This window comes from Lolium rigidum, chromosome 1 (genome assembly GCF_022539505.1).
Source record: "Lolium rigidum isolate FL_2022 chromosome 1, APGP_CSIRO_Lrig_0.1, whole genome shotgun sequence".
Lineage (NCBI taxonomy): Eukaryota > Viridiplantae > Streptophyta > Magnoliopsida > Poales > Poaceae > Lolium > Lolium rigidum.
Window position 1 is genome coordinate 58,740,945 of NC_061508.1, and position 16,718 is coordinate 58,757,662.

Below are 16,718 nucleotides of genomic sequence, written 5' to 3' on the forward strand. Positions count from 1 at the left end.
ATGTCATGACATGGGACCAAGACGTCTTGCGGTGTGTGATGTTACTATTTATGTTGTTCCCACTATGAGTAGTCTTAGACTAGTCACAATGGAAAGTATCATACACTACTACATGCGTATGATACTAGTTTATGATACCATCCCTATAATGCATAATATCATGGGCTAGTATTATAGTTTCATCATATTTAATATTTTGTAGCATCTCAATGCAAATATGAGTACATGTTGTATTTGCCATCAAATTTTCTAATTTACATGCTATGATACGGTATTTACGCATGATACCACTCTCACGTCTCTCCTCGTTAATTGTTATGTCACGTAAGATTTTTGCCAACATGGTTGTTTAGCACTATAGTAGCATGAAAAAATTAAAATTAATTTGACATGGACCAATACAATTCCCCATAAATCTGTCAACTCCAAACTATGGCAAGGAAATTACTCGCTAGCGTCTTCATATTGGGGAAAAAAAGAATACTCGAGAGCATCAACATTTTGGTTAGTTCTACGTCTGTCTGGCAATGTGATAAAGCATTTGAAGCAGGTAATCAGCTGTCAGTGGTAAATCTAAAACTAATGGTAGTAGCCCACGCCGCGCAGTAATCCGCACAGTGAAACCTGTCAAGGAGCACAAGTCGCGTAGGGCACGTACAAGGAACACGAGGCCACCATGCCGACAGGGCAACCAAAAAGCTGCGAAACAATTCCAAAGCACACACGAATAATGAAAAGGAGGCGCCTGCCAAACAGACTGCCTCCCCCTCTCCGCGTCGGGCGCTGCGACGGAGCCATTTTTCTATGGAGTGATGGAGGGACGGTAAAAGGCGCCGGGGAACAGGAGGGTCGGGAACGGTGATTTGATTAGGGAAAAGTTTGGCAAAAGCGAGGGAGTTTTTTCCTTTTCTTTACTCTATCTACTCGCTGCGCGCCTGGCCTGGCGTCCATGCCGCGGCCGGCCGATATTCCTCTTCTCGGCGTGCGCCTCCCCGCCATCATCGCCGTCCCGGCGCCACCGCCACCTGTCGTCGTTACATTCGCCGGAGCTCATCGGCCGGCGGGTGGCGCTCCCAGACGCCTGTATACATATCGCACGTGAGACCCGCACAAGGGCACGTGAGACATCAGCACTTTACTCGGCTGGGCATCTAGACGAACGTTGGGGGTACTGCACAAACATTCCCTACAAATTTAACTCGCAAGTTGCATCTGAATGCACGTACCTGAGATACGTCCACGAGCAAGAATTTTGGACCTTGCTCGACGGAGTGGTGTACAGTATATCGGTAACTACCTTTACACCCATCTTTGTCACTAGAATCTACCGTTATACTAGAGCATCTTCGTCGGCCTAAATGGTGTCTACCAACCCGTGCCAGGCAATAGCTTTCTAAGTTGTCAAGTTGTAGTCCAAAGTCGGCCACGAATCAAAATCTCGTAGGGCATGCAGGTTCAAATTCATCGGCCACGAAGCCCGCTACCGAAACAATATCAAGGTCTGACTCATATTACAAACCGGGGGATAGGGAGAAAATAACTAAATGGAGGAGGCTGGCGTGTTTTCGGTCACATCCATTGTTGGCTCTATCGCTGGTGTGTTGTTGTGGCGCCGATGGCGGTGTGGTGGCTGCTCTCTCGCCAGTTTCGTCACCCAAGCCCCATTCACATCCCTTCTAGTTGCTTCGTCACGGGCTTCTTTCTCATCGTCTTGGCAAGCACCGACATCGTCCGATGATGGCGGAAATTCACGTGGGAAGAGAGAGAGGCAAACAAGACGGAAATTGCGGGGGGTTGGATTATGAAAGTTCATAGTTCCCTTTGTGTTGTTACCAGGGGGGCCTCGTGCGGCCTATCCGACGTGGCTAGCTTTGTGACACCTCCCTTATGACCCCTTCACATCAGGGCAAGCACGATAGTGCTAGACAACATATCAGTCCGCTCATGCTATCGACATAGTTTGGGGGATGTCGTTGTGGCTCGTTTAAGGCTGCCGGTGGAGATGATCTGATCAGACTGTGCAATTCATGCTAGGGAGAGCATGAGTTCGGTTCGAAAAAAAATGCTACGGGAACTAGTAGCATGGGAAAGTGTCTAAGAATATAAATGCACGAAAGTAAGCATCGTGTGGCAGGCTTTGGTACGTTTTGTCCCCATAAAACGCATTGCTAACCTTTTTGTGGTGTATAAAGTCTCTGGCACATGAGAATAACGTTGAAAAAGTCACTGTCAAAGTCACGACATGCTCATAGCAACCATTAGCATTGTCGACCCTAGAGATCATTATCGTCTTCTGACGGTTACCATATGATTACAGGGCATGCGGCTGTAAATTAATGCGCTTTTGAGATGTTGCGTGGGCAGATATTGGCCTAGCTTGCATGTTACAAGTAACAACATAATCATGTTAACTCACTTGGGACTTGCATGTTATAACTTTTTTTTTTTGAAACGGGCATGTTATAACATACTATTAACAGTAGAATTCTCCATTCCTCCTAGCTCACTTGGGACTTGGGTGGAGGAGTAGACATATATACTTTCACCATGCACGTAAAAATCACAAAACATGTGAATTTGGATTTCTCAAGGAGCAAGGGGGGTTATAGGGGTGGAGGTCTTGGAACTCAAAAACATATGTTTGTTAAGTAAATGGCTATATAAACTTCTTAATGAAGAAGGAGTTTGGCAAGAACTTTTACACAATAAATACCTCAAGAACAAGACTTTGTCAAAAGTGACTGCGAAACCCACCGATTCTCCCTTTTGGAAAGGACTCATGGGCGTGAAAGACGATTTCTTCTCATGAGGTTCGTTCACAATTGGGAATGGCCAGCAAGTACACTTTTGGGAAGACACTTGGCTGGGCGATGCTCCTTTGGCGTCCCAATATCCTTCGTTTTATAATATCGTCCGACGAAAAAATGTTTTAGTCGCCGATGTTCTTTCAAATACACCTCTGAATATAGAGTTTAGAAGGACTTTGACAGAAACAAGTGGGATGCTTGGATTGCGTTGGTCCAACGCCTTATTCTTGTAACCTTGTCAGAGGAGAAGGATATTTTCGTATAGAAGTTAACAACGTCTGGATCTTTCACTGTAAAATCTATGTGTGAAGATTATATGAACGGCCATACGATCTATCTTCGTAAATATATTTGGAAACTTAAGATACTACTGAAAGTCAAGATTTTTATGTGGTTTTTTCATAGAAAAGTTATACTCACTAAAGATAATTTAGCTCGCCGAAATTGGAATGGTTGCATGAAATGTGCGTTCTGTGATTCATCGGAATCAATCAATCATTTGTTCTTTGATTGTCTCATCGCTAAACTTATTTGGAAAGTTATTCAGTTCACTTTCAATATTGTTCCTCCAACAAATATTACAAATATGTTTAGAAATTGGTTAAATGGAGTTGACAAATTGTCCAAGTTCAGAATTAGAATTGGGTTTTGCGTGCTGAAGTGGGCTATATGGAACTGTCGTAATGATATTGTCTTTAACAAGAGTACGAACTCAAAATTTTTACAGGTTACCCGTATGATCTCGCACTGGATCCACGAATGGTCGCTTTTGCTTCTGGAGACGCAATGCGAGCCTATGCATGCTGGATGCCGTCGGCTGGATGCAGTGGCACGGGCTATATACAACCAGGATGGTTGGCGTCCTTTTAAACGTCTTTCAGATGTATAAGCGAGTCTCTCTTATTTTTTATTGGCTAGTTTATGTGTACAAGCTTTGCGATTCGTGAATTGTAAAACTAAAGATTATGTTATCTGGGTACTAAAAAAGGGTTGCGTGCATCGATTGATGCAGAGGCCGGGGTCAGCCCCCATTTCGGAAAAAAAATGTTTTCCTCTTATGTGTGTGCTGAATCAAATTCATTTACTTATGATGCGCTAATTATAGTGAAGATCTCTTCACAAATATAGAATTCTACCAAACCCATGCATAGAAAAAACATAGGAGCAACGTCATGTCTACATGGTTCCTGCATGACTATAATTTTACCCTAGATTATTTGATAAAAATTCATTTATAAATTTGGAGAAAACAAAAAATTCTATTATTTCACACACACAAAAAGGAATAACCTAGCCTCTGCATCGATCTATACCCTCTAAGGTCATTTTTATTGCAAAATCATGAACCCTTGCAGAATTTTTTTTAAAGTGTGTGATAAAGCACTATTAACTCCATCCCAAAAAACAATGGTCGCAAAGTTTGGTCAAATTCAACCACGCAAAATTTGGCTGATTATATACAAAAGAAGTATCGGAAATTTAATTTGGCTCCCGGGTGCGTATGCTCCCTTTACCAGAAATTATGTTTCGAAATGTTGAAAATTTTTGACAAAAAATTCTACATGTACATCTCCACAATATAAGTGTGTTCTTCAAGTTTCACGAGGAACCAATATTTTTTGTGATCTATGTAAAAATAGAAAAATTATCTTCTGAAAAGTCTTATTTTTAGAATTGGTTTTTTCTTTTTTTACATGTCACATGACAAGTCCATTTTTCATGTAACGACTTTGTGAGCACGTAGCACGTGAAGATATACGTGTGAATTTTTCGTTTCAATTTTTTGAAATTTTAAAATATGTATAACATGCATTTCAAAATAAAGGGAGCATATGCTTCCATGTACCAAAACACCACTCCCAGAGATTATCAACATCTTGATATCACATAACTATTGTTAAAATAGAAATAAAATATACTTCATGTTATATAGATATGATGCTATATAAATTGGTATTTTGTCTTATATACTTAGTCAAACATTAGGAAATTTCAATTTGACTAAACCCTATATGCGGAGTAATATAAAACGGAGCGATTAACGCTGGTTCGCCAAGCCTATCATAACCCTCCTTCTTTATCCGGGCTTAGGAGCAGTTATTCCTAAAAGGCATGGTGTATTCAAGAAATACACCACGAAAATATATTACATGGTGAATCTAGTGATATTGTAGATGTTCAAAATTTTTGTGCATAAAATATCCATCTCATGACAAAGAGACCAACGAGGACTAGCCTTTGGTGGCATCTTTTTTCATAGATGAAGACTAAGCTAGAAATTCGCTCCTGGCGAGATTTAAACTTTGATTGGGTTAGGCGGTTCCACTGCTAACACAAGTTACACAACCACTTGGCCTCTTGGTCCTAAAAAAAAAATCCATCTCATGAATCCGCAGCCAGAGCACAACGTACAGATTTGATGTGAAAAGAGAACTCCCATGTAAGAAACAATGCTGTAGGATTTCCATCCATTCTTATAAATCATGGAGATTTTCTACAGTAACTTCTGAGTTAGAGAGTCTCCAAGATTTGCTTCCATATGACAATGGAAATGCACCCTTTCGTGGGGCCTCTAGGAGATACTAGTATCGACTAAAGTAGGGATTGCAAAAGATATTTTTTAAACAAAAGGATGAGCAGATGACAGGCTGAGAAAAGAAAAAAGGCTGCCTTGCTCTACCTGGCTGGCTAGCTAGTTCTTTCCTGGGAGGACGACCAGGAAACTAAAATACTACCGATCAAGATTCCAAATGCCCTGCTCGACGCCTGGCTTTATGGTGACACTAGATCATTAAGCCATGCTCCTTCCTTAACTAGACTGGCCCTCCTTTGTGCAAAAGCAATGCCTAGCTGCTACTGCAGTAGCCTTCCGGGTGCATTGACAATTAACGGATCCATGAAACGGGGGATTTGGCTCCTAACTCTAGGAATTATTTTTTGATTGCCCAGCCAAGCATGTTTCCTGGAATAAAATTGTTGATAAGAAAAATTCGTTGAGGGCTACATATAGGATGTTGGATGGGGTCTTTGGAGTAGTATAGATAGATAGTCGACAGACTAGACTAGGAGGCATATACCAAACATTCCACCATACAGATCGACGGGATATTCTATGTGCGCGCATGACGCGGACGTGAGCGAGGGTGGAGATTCAGATGACGATGCGACAGAGTGTGCGTGGTGGGAGCCATGGGGGCATGGATCGGGGCGAGCATGAGTCCATGCATGCTAGCTCGTGCACCGTCGTCGCTCCATACCGGTGCCGGTTATGGCCGGGCGCACCGGAGAGGGGTCTCCGGGCATGGGCTTCCGGTGCCTCGGATTGCCTGCTTCCATGGATTCAGCTCAGTTCACGTGGCAGGAAAATAAGTCTACCAGTGGAGCGTTTTATTTTGCCTGCTCTAGGGTTCTCAATCATGGGTTTTTGGTTGACAATAGCACTTGTATCTTCCCACATCATCACTCAAACGAGTCCAGTGCTTCGATTTCTCAGTCAAATCTTATTATGCGGTTTTGTTAAACTGATGCACGGTTTTCGTACGTAAATATATTTAGAAGCTGGTTCCTTCATCAAAAAGTAAATTTGACAAAGGTAATGTAGTAAAACGTAATTGAAATGGTTGTACAAAGTGTGTTTTCGGTGAGTCTATCTTTCATTTAACAGAGGAGAAATCCTTTTTTTTTCTTTAGGTTATTCATATGGCTACTCATCGGATAGATAGGTGGTCCTATCTTCTTCCGGACGTGCAACGCAGCAACGGGCACATATGAATTTTGGATGCAACCGTCTAGGGACGGTTATACGGGCTATTTTCAGCCAGGATGTCTGGCGGTCTACTAGACGACTTCATGATGCTTAACTAGGTGCATAGTTTTTTTTTTCTCGCCTTTGTGATCCCTTAGGTGTAAACTTAAAAATCTTGTACTCCCTCCGTCCCAAATTAGTTGTCCCATTTTTTTTAAATATGGATGTATCTAGACATGTTTTAGTGTCTTGATGCATCCATATTTTAACAAACTTGAGACAACTAATTTGGGACGGAGGATAGTAATAAAAATCTGTGTGCATTTCGATTGATGTAGAAACCAGTGTACTTCAGTTACTTGTATCCAAGAATGAAATGCCTCTCTATCATGAAATCCCACGATGCGGCCTATTTGGACTTGGTGCCACTTGGCATTTCGTTTATCATTGAGGCGCGTAGCGAAAACGTGTCCAAGAAAGAGGCCGCCACTTGCATCAGCTGTACACTTGTCTCGCACGCATCCGCTGTGTTGACGAGATCTTTCTCAATGCTCGTACTCGAGAGAGAAAAATGCAACGCAACTGCACGTACTGCCTTGATGTTTGGGACAAAGTTTTCCTTTTTTGCAAAAAAAAAAATGCAACATGGACATCCTTCCCAAAGCAAAGAGCGGAGTAGGAGGCCCGGGGAAGGGCATGGGCCAGCAGCGACAAGCCCATCACAGTGGCCTTTGGCCGGTCCGTGTGCGTGCGTAGAGGCTGGGTCCACTTCTTCTTTGAACTCGATGCCACCAAGCGAGAGAGGGCATAGTTACGCTAATAACGGCGAGTATTCCATTTCCATCCTGCTTCGGCCAACTCCCCTGCTTATTAGTATATCATCGTTATCCTCCTAGCTCGATGTGCTTAATCAAACCACATTCCTCGATTCCCCACGGCCAACGGCATGTGCATGCTCCCTCATGGAAAATCCTCATTCCCCAACACGGGCACACGCCATAGCTTTGACCTGTTTGACCTCAGATCCATCGCCGATCTATTAATTTGACCGGTCAAATCTCGGCCGCCAGTGGCAAACCTGGGGATTTTACCGTACAAACTGCATGGAACAGCGGTGCGGACATAGTATCTCTACATGATAAGTATAACGCAGATTAATCGAGTTTTTGGGACCAGGGTCAAATGGCGGGCTGCTCGATCTCATAGAGCTAGGGATGGCATCCGGAAGATATGGGTACGGTGGAGCCACCCATACCTCCGGCTTTGAATAGGTAACCGTGGGTACATATGTTTACAACACATTAAGTTGAGCAAAAAATAGTTGTACACAAAAAAACCCATAATTTAGAAATAACAACACATATTTTATGAACAACACCATATTATAAACAATATCACTAGCAAATAAACAACAACACATTAAAATGTGATCGCATAAATAAGACATGGACTGTAGCAGCCATGGAAGAAAGGTGAAGCTATCCTAAGCAGGGACTTAATCCTAACTAATCCACCGGGGGCTGTGAAACTTGAGGCTAGACCTAGCTACATGGATACATGGTCAAGGAGTATTATATATGTAAGAATATTATTGCGTAGTCCCTACTTGTGAAATTTTGGAGGGGTATATCGTTACGCTAGTATGTACTTTATGATCCCATATATGTACCTAATGGTATATGATATACTTCCATTTACAAAACGATATGTACTTTTTTTTGTCACGTATCCTTACTTCTAGCATGATTTGGTTAATGGGTGCATGTTGAGTTATTGTGGATACGAATAAAAATAGTTTGTATACCAAGTGTAAAAATTTGTGGAGACATGCCTTCCGGCTCTTTGTTGGTATTTCTAAATGTTGAATGCTTGCCCCTTTGACACATTAAATGCATTTTCATATGCATCCACTCTTCAAATGGTAAAACTGATTATAGACTAACAAGGAAGATGATGAGATGACAAAACTGAGGAGTGTTGTAACTGAGCAATGGCAAGATTGAGATTTCCATAGTCAAATGGAAAATCTAAGATTCACGTTGGTCATAGTTGCATGAACGATAAAAACCATTTGGGTAATGGGTACATGTCAAGCTATTGTGGACCGGCGTGTGATCGATTATGGGGGCAGAGGAGGTCGGCCGGCTACGCATATATTTGCGAGATTTGGGGGTGAGATTGGGTTGTAGGAAATTTGGAATGGGGCCGAGCAAAAAAGAAAACCTCGTTTTTAAATAACGCCTTTGGACTTGGGTTCATGCGGATTGCCGATTATCATGTCGGAAATCATGCGCGCGTGCGCGTGATCCCCTGGAAAACTGGGCTGCGTTGGCTTGCCCCCTTGCCTGCTCCTCCTTTCCGTCATTCCGTGTATCTATCGACCCGATCGTTCATCTCGTGACCACGATTTTGGGCCATGGGAATGCTGGTATATCATGTTTGCTCGCTGCTGGACACGCACGGCGCGGATCAACTGAACAAGACGATCGAATAGGTGACGCGGGGCGGACGTGGACCTAGGCGTTGGTACTTGTTGCCTATCTCGTCTAGGCCAGGCAGACAAGATCGCGCGATCTCGGCCAACATTCTTCGGCGTCAGTGCGGTGGGTTCACGTCTAATCCAAGCTTTGATTACGAAGAAGCTAGCCCTCAAGTTCACGAACGGCGTCTGCTGGGAAGAGCGACGTGTTCAGATTCAGTCCCTTCAAATGCTTCCGCGCGTACAGACAAGGTGTAAACAAGGAGGAATAATATCTTGTACGTACCTTATCCTTGTCGCAGACTTGAGCTGTGTAGCTGTAGACGCACATGTGACGGGGAACCACGTCGGCAACCATGTGTCAGCTCAACTTGAGATACACGATAAATACCACAGGCGAGCTCAGGGTACCCCTTGTTATTCAAGAGAAAAGGAGCAGCACGCTTGCAAAATTCGAGCCCATTTGGAGAAGATATATGTTGCGAAAACTGAACCCACTTCGAAAGAGAACCAGCTTCAGTACACCTCCTCCCAACCTTCAGATAAATGCAGGTAAAAAAAAATAACCTTCAGATAAATGCAGTAAAAGCATACAACCACAGCAAGCCAGCAACAGCAAGTAGGAGTAGTAGCTGTCCGGCTCAAACCCCCATTTGAGCAAAACTGAGCCCACTTCCGAGTACAACCACCTTCATTACACGTTGTCCCAACTCCCAACCTTCAGATAACTGCTGTAAAATTTTACAACCACAGCAAGTAGCCAAGTAGCAGCTCTCGGGCTCAACAACCCCAAAGTTTGCAACCGTAATCGGACCGCAAATCGCATCTTGCATCTTATTTGGTTGGCCGGTAACCTGTGTCAGGCCAGCAAGGCGCCAAGCAGTGTGAACCAATTCGCACGGCAGAGATTAAACCTATTCTAGCAACATGATGCTCCACAAGCTACGCCAATTTACACGACAAACAAGATGAGCGCCCTGTGCCCGGCTTACTTAAGCAGCAACGTTGGCCAGGGCGTCAGCCACTTGCTGCGGGGTGGGCATCGCGGGAATCGCTCCTCTTTCTGTCACGGTGAGGGCTCCGCAGATGTTTGCGAACTTCAGGGCTTCTCTCAGCCGAGCTTCATCCTGTTCAGGCCAGCAACAGCAAAGTAAGCAGAGCAATCAATCCCACAGCCACCTTTCCGACTGGTGTTGCAGTTGCAGAGTTGCAGAGAGGTAATAGTAGTAGGTTAGCTTGAAAAGTAGTGCCATCACAAGAACATGATTTACTTGTTTTTAGTATTATTTAGACTGTGATACATATGGGGTGCCGCTGAATTGTTCCCAAAACTTCAGATTTACACATTTATGGGGGATGCATGGAATAGGGCCTGTTCTTTCCTAGACTTCGTGGGCATGGTTATGTGTGTTGTAGCTTCATTTATCAACCTATCATGTCCACACATGATACAAGATTACAAATACTTGCAGATAAGAGTGTCTAAGATGTAACGTGTTGACCACGCAAGGGGTTAATGCAAGCAAAAAAAAAAAAACCAAGAGAATAGTATAGAGAAATGATCACGCTGTCCATATTGTTTGATGGCTCAGCAGTAAGGAATGATAGTTATTATGCATTTTAACCACACATATTGGAGATATAAATGAGAGCAAACAATAGAAAGCATCTTTAATGTGGAGTGCTCACTTATTATTTTAAAACAAGTTACATAGATTGTGCCTTATAATTGGAAATGGAGGGAATGTACCAGGAAAATGAATAGCACAGTATTAACGATTTTTATGCTATTTTAGAGCGAACTATTTTATTGGAAGATCAAATTGACACTGTTATTCCAGATATTTTGGGTATGACAATGACTTTTATAATGAAAGTTTATCATATTCACGTTATTTCCATTAAGGAATTCCAATTTTCATTTATGCCACATATGAGTAATTTGTCCGTCGGATGTTTTGGACAGTTTCTCTAGACCACACCGGTTGTTTAAAATCCTCAACGAGGAAATTTTCGAGAAAAATGTGACAGCTAAATTGACCAGAAAGTTTGGTGTACATGGATGCATCAGGTATTGAAATATATTCATTCATCATTCAATTAGTAGGAGTGCACATTCTTGGTTTGAGGATTGCAAAGCCTTCAACAAAAACATTTAAGAATGTCAGCTTTGTGGTTGCCTGCAGCTGCTCGGCCCTCGCTAATATGGACGACTAGGCTATCCGTGCCAGCGTTTATGTGGACAACGAAGAAGATGGTGGGTTCTAGGGCTTGGATGCAGAGGATAAAAAATAACCTGAGCTCGCCCACATGCATTTGCTGTCCTCAGTCATGATGAGTCTCTGAACTCAGAGTTACTTGGAATGGAAAGCTAATTCTTTTCTTAGCATTACCTAAGACCCAAACTGGACAGAGTTGGGCTCAGACTTCAAAGAACTCACAAACTGAACTCTTTCCGGATTACTCATTCTTTTTGAGCTCAACTCTTTGTCCGTCACTAACTCAAAGTGTTCCCTACATTGATCTTCCTAACATGTCTGCCTTCCTAGACTCAAACTGCAGCACCAGTCGCACTTCTCATGCTGCACCCTTATTTCTACCTCAGTACGCCAATGCAAATGTCCTTCTAGAACTTGGGCCCAAACCGCTTGTATAACTTCCCACAAAAGGAGTCCATAACATTTAGCATATTCTGAATCCCCTTCTCAATGAGGTAATCAAAGCTACAAGTTTGGATACTGTGCAGATATCAAAACTATATATCACTTCTTCATTTGGAAATCATTGCATACTTCCATCTACAATGATATTCAGGAAGAGTTGTGTGTGCTTCATTGAGCGCACTCTACTACTCTACAGGCTGAAAAAGAAAACAAAATGAATATACTTCCATTTCTGCCAGTACTAGTCATACCTGAAGGATTGAAAAATCCACAGCTAGCTTAGATAATATTCCAGCAACAAAGGCATCCCCAGCACCAGTGGTGTCAACAGCAGTTACCTTTAATCCACCAACTTTTCCACTAAATTCCTGTTGTTTCACAATAGAACAATATTTCATAATGTTATATAGACTTAGTTACACAAGACTAGTATGGTTGTGTGCATCAAACCAATGCAGAGGCAGGAGGTCATCCTCCTTTTCAGAAAAAAAAAAGTTACACAAGACCAGTAAGTGACTGCATGAAAAAGTGAAGGACGTTGTCATCTCCACCCTACAGGTCTGAACATGCTCACAACAGGTAAATTGTTACACTACTTGAGGACAAGAAAAGTCTCCAAAGGACAATTGGCTAGCACGCTAGCACTACTCGGCTACACAACTCGGATTTTCCTCCTCCCTTCTGCTACAAGAGTCAAGAGCAAAATCCATCTTATGCTCTACACCACGTATTTCTGTACTTCAGAAATATTTTTAAATGCTGCATGACTTCTACAATAATCAAGTATGGTCGAGGAGATACTACAAAAAGTCCGTCTGCATCTCAGCAATCACTTACCAACACAAGTACAGGTTACTGCAAACTTGCAACCACTGACCAGAGATAGCAACGAGAAATATATATGCACGTCACAGATAAACATTACCTTAGAATAATATCTACAGCCATCTGGACCTTCAGTGACAAGAAGCAACTTTGTGTTCGGATGGATAAGTTTCTCAACAACAGAATCATCATATGGATCCTCCCCATTCGTCAAAAAGGAAATCTCCTCTGCACTGACCTATTCTCAAAGCAGGTGAATAATCAAGACAAGCCTTTGGCGAACAAAAATAACTTGCAGGCTCCTGCCTGTTAGTTGTTACCTTGATAAGATCAGCAGTGTCCCATATGCTCAGGATACCATCTCTAGCATCATCAGCTGATGACCACAGTGGGAGCCTCAAATTCGGATCATATGAAATTAGTACCCCAGCATCTTTAGCAGCTTTCGAAGCTGCAATATGTGCAGTTTTACATGGCTCGGTTATCAGACTTATTGATCCATGATGGAAGATTTTAGCCTAGCATAGTTGCCATGATAAAGTTAAGTTCAGCTTTGTCACAAACATATTACATGATTAAATAACACCATGGTAGTAGAGAAGCATCGCTGCCATAACGCCATGCAATATTCCTACCTTCCTGATAAGGTCAAGGTCAAGCTCTTTTTCTTCAAGCAGCATGTCTGCACTTGGATTGCGGTAAAACATAAATTCGCGTTCACCGTCACTCGAAGTGTCACAAATGCCAAAGCTGTTCTAGCATGAGTATCGAACAGCAATCCTTGATTGTTCACGTTATTCTCCTTCAGCATATCAGATAGCATGTATCCAAATTCATCATCACCAACCTGCACGTGTTCACTGTTAAATACAGGAGCTGAGGAACACCATGTACACAAAGGAATGCATTGTGAAGTGCATACTGCATACAATATGGAATTAATGATATTGAACACACCACACTTTAGGTCTCTAGATATAAAAATCATCTCATTTACCAAACAATTAATACAAATCATCTTCCTGAAAGATCCTAAACATGGAAATCTTCCTTGGGGATCACCAAACTTGCAGTTATCTCGGATCAAGCATCGGAATATGCAAACATGGAACCGGCTTCTTGGCACTTGTGCCGCTTTCATCGATCTCTCAATCTCCGTAGAGTAGAGAGGTGAGGTGATGTTGTACTCGTAGGCAAGGTTCAAGGTGTGTACTACCAAAATGTGTAAGCATATAGAACCACAGAAGCATTCAAGTCGACTGCAATAATGAGCAGGAGGAATATGCACAGGTTTCTATTAATTCAATGCATAAGTGCTGGAAAACTGTTGCTAGTCATTCCAATGCTTCATATGAGCATGCGAGCTAGTAGATGAATTTCTGACAGTTTTAAAAGTTTAGGAACTTTTCTACAAGGTCAAACATTTGAGACATGCCTAAGTGAAATTAATGGGACCAAGAGTGCAATTTATCAATAATATTAGAGGTCTCAATGCAATATGCTCTGTTAAGAAATTGTATATTAAACGGTAAATTGGCACAGACTGATCTGCATGTACTTTCCTTTTCCAGGTTTCAGCTAAAGTGTATTTACACGCGCTTGATTTTTACTCTTGTAATACAGCCTGCAGAAATAGGAAGAAGAAAAATATAAATTACCTTCCCAATGAATGCTGATGACCCACCAAGACGAGCTATTCCAACTGCAACGTTGGCAGGTGCACCCCCTGGAGCCTTCTTGAAGGCAGGTGCATCTGCCAATGATACGCCACTGACAGTTGGGACGAAGTCGATCAGTAATTCTCCAAAACACACCACCTGTGGAGAATCGCTCGTTCCAGGGGCGCCATCACTGTTTATTGCTTTGGTACGAACTATGGTATAAAATATAATCAAAGAGGAATGATATCAAATTATATGGCCTTGACAGCAACATATATTAAAAACAACACAGCTTATCAGAAACAAAACATTATCTAGGAAACCAATCAATTCAGAATAAAGAAAAAGTTTAATCTGAGCAACCAACCACAATCATTGCACTTGAAACCCAGTTCAGTCCACAAAGACCCCCTGAATTATAACTACATGCCAACAGACCATGGTTTTAAGTTTGAGAAAACTACAGGACCATCAGAAGGACTTGCCTAACAGAATATACATGCCAATCCCATCTAGACTCTGCAAATCATTTACATACAACAAACCAGCCTACTTTCCAGTCTTCCTTCACCAGAAACAATTTTCCATCATGCATACAGCACCTGACACAGAACCAACTTAACGAGATCACGGCGCATGCTTCCCGACCATGCCAGCGACACTGTTTTCCTCAACACAACAACTTCCAAATATAGGACAAAAATGAAGGATTCAGCCATCCATGCCTCGCAGGTTAGGTAGGCATACCCAGTTGTGCATCTCTTTGCCTCTCGGACGGTTGACACGATAACGCTAGTAGCCTAGTACCCTACTCCAGGTTCACTGAGACCAACCGAACTGCTTCAGTCGCACGATTATAGTCTGTGTCCGGAGAGTCCATTTCACAAGGGGGAAAAAGCATGTGTCGGACAGACCTAAACCTACATTTGAACTACACATCAACGGGCATGAAATCCGCCTGAATACGGACCCCAATCATTGGCAGGCAGCAACAACTACCTGTAAACGTATGGGTAGCATACGCTCGTAACGGAAAGCACATATAGAAGCTATAGCGCGTGCATCCAGCAGAGTAGGCTACCTGCGGATGCCCGCTGCCGCTGCGGCGCGGGCGCGGCGGAGGCGAGGGATCGGAAGGCGCGCCTGCCGCCGACGCGAGGCGCCGCGGAGGAGGGGAGGCAGCGGCCCGCGGCGCAGGGCGGCGACGCCGCGCGGAGAGCCATGGCGGGCACGGCCTTGTGGGAGCGGGCGGCACCGACCGGCGACGGGCGATCGAGCGTGTCGCGCGCGGCGGGCGGAGCACCGGAGGAGAGCGGCGGAGGAGGCGAGGCGAGCGAGCGGCTCTGCCTCCCGGGGGGATTGATTTGGTTTTTGCTGCTGCGCTGGCGACTGCCGACTGGGGTGGCCAGGCCAGCTTGGAGAAGGGGACACAGGGTGTTTCCGCGAGACAAGGGAGGGCATCCTTGCCGTCCGATGCCCAACGGACGGCGCGCGATTAACAGCACAGCTCGGTCGCGGTAAATGGTGAAAATGCTACGAGTTCCTACAAAAGTTACCGTTGGATACCGGGCTACGAGTGCAACCATTCTACGACAATCGTTTATTCGGGTGTAAATCAACGGTGAAAAAGTACATCTAGAGTGAATGGACCAGATCAAATCAGATTTTAGTCGTATCATATCATTTACTGTGGGTGTGTTGCTTGTGCGGGCTTGACCTGGTTGTTGTAGGTTTTTCCCGGTTTTCTCCTAAAAACCGGGCACCCTTCTTCTTAATTAATGGATGAGGCAAAGCTTTTGCCTCCGTTTCAAAAAAAAATATCATTTACTGTATTTTTAGAAAAATTCAAACCAGAGCGGATATTAATGGGTTGAGGATATGAATGCGGATATATCGAACAACAAATTTGAATCAAAAATGCATGGACTAATTGAAAACAAAAATAACTATATAAATACTCTCATGAACAGATAGTTATAGTTCTAGCAATAAAAACATAATTTAGGCTAAAACCTAAACTTTGACAAGATAAACTAATGGAATCACGGGAAATGCTGTTGAAATAGGGTTCTGCAAGTGCATGGGTGGAGATGATTATGAGATGTCTTACCTCTGTGAGGTTTGCAGTCAAATTGAATGGCGATTTATCTTCTCCCTTTACTCCTTCGAGGGGCTTGCGGCAGGGGGATCCGATCTCTCCATATCTCTTTCTCTTCTGTGTTTAGGGGTTTTCGGCTCTTTTCAAAGAGGCGCGGCAGCTCAATCAGTTGAGAGGAGTGCAGTTTGGAGCGGGGGGACCACATGTTACACACCTCCTGTTCGCCGACGACATCGTCATGTTCCTGGAGGTTTCGGCAACAAGCCTACAGACTTTGAAACAGGTTTTAGCAGACTATGATGCCAGCTCGGGCCAAAGGGTGAACCTGCAGAAATCGTCTGTCTATTTTGGGGTGGGCTGCGCCGAGGAAGCAAAGCCGACTCTCAAGCAGGTTCTTGGTATCACTTCAGAAGCACTCTCCGAAGTCCGAACGATATTTG

General features: G+C 43.4%; 1 pseudogene; it reads right to left on the reverse strand.

The window, feature by feature from the left end:
* Positions 1-9,578: 9,578 nt before the first annotated feature.
* Positions 9,579-15,418, reverse strand: LOC124685392 (annotated as a pseudogene).
* Between the last annotated feature and the right edge of the window lie 1,300 nt (positions 15,419-16,718).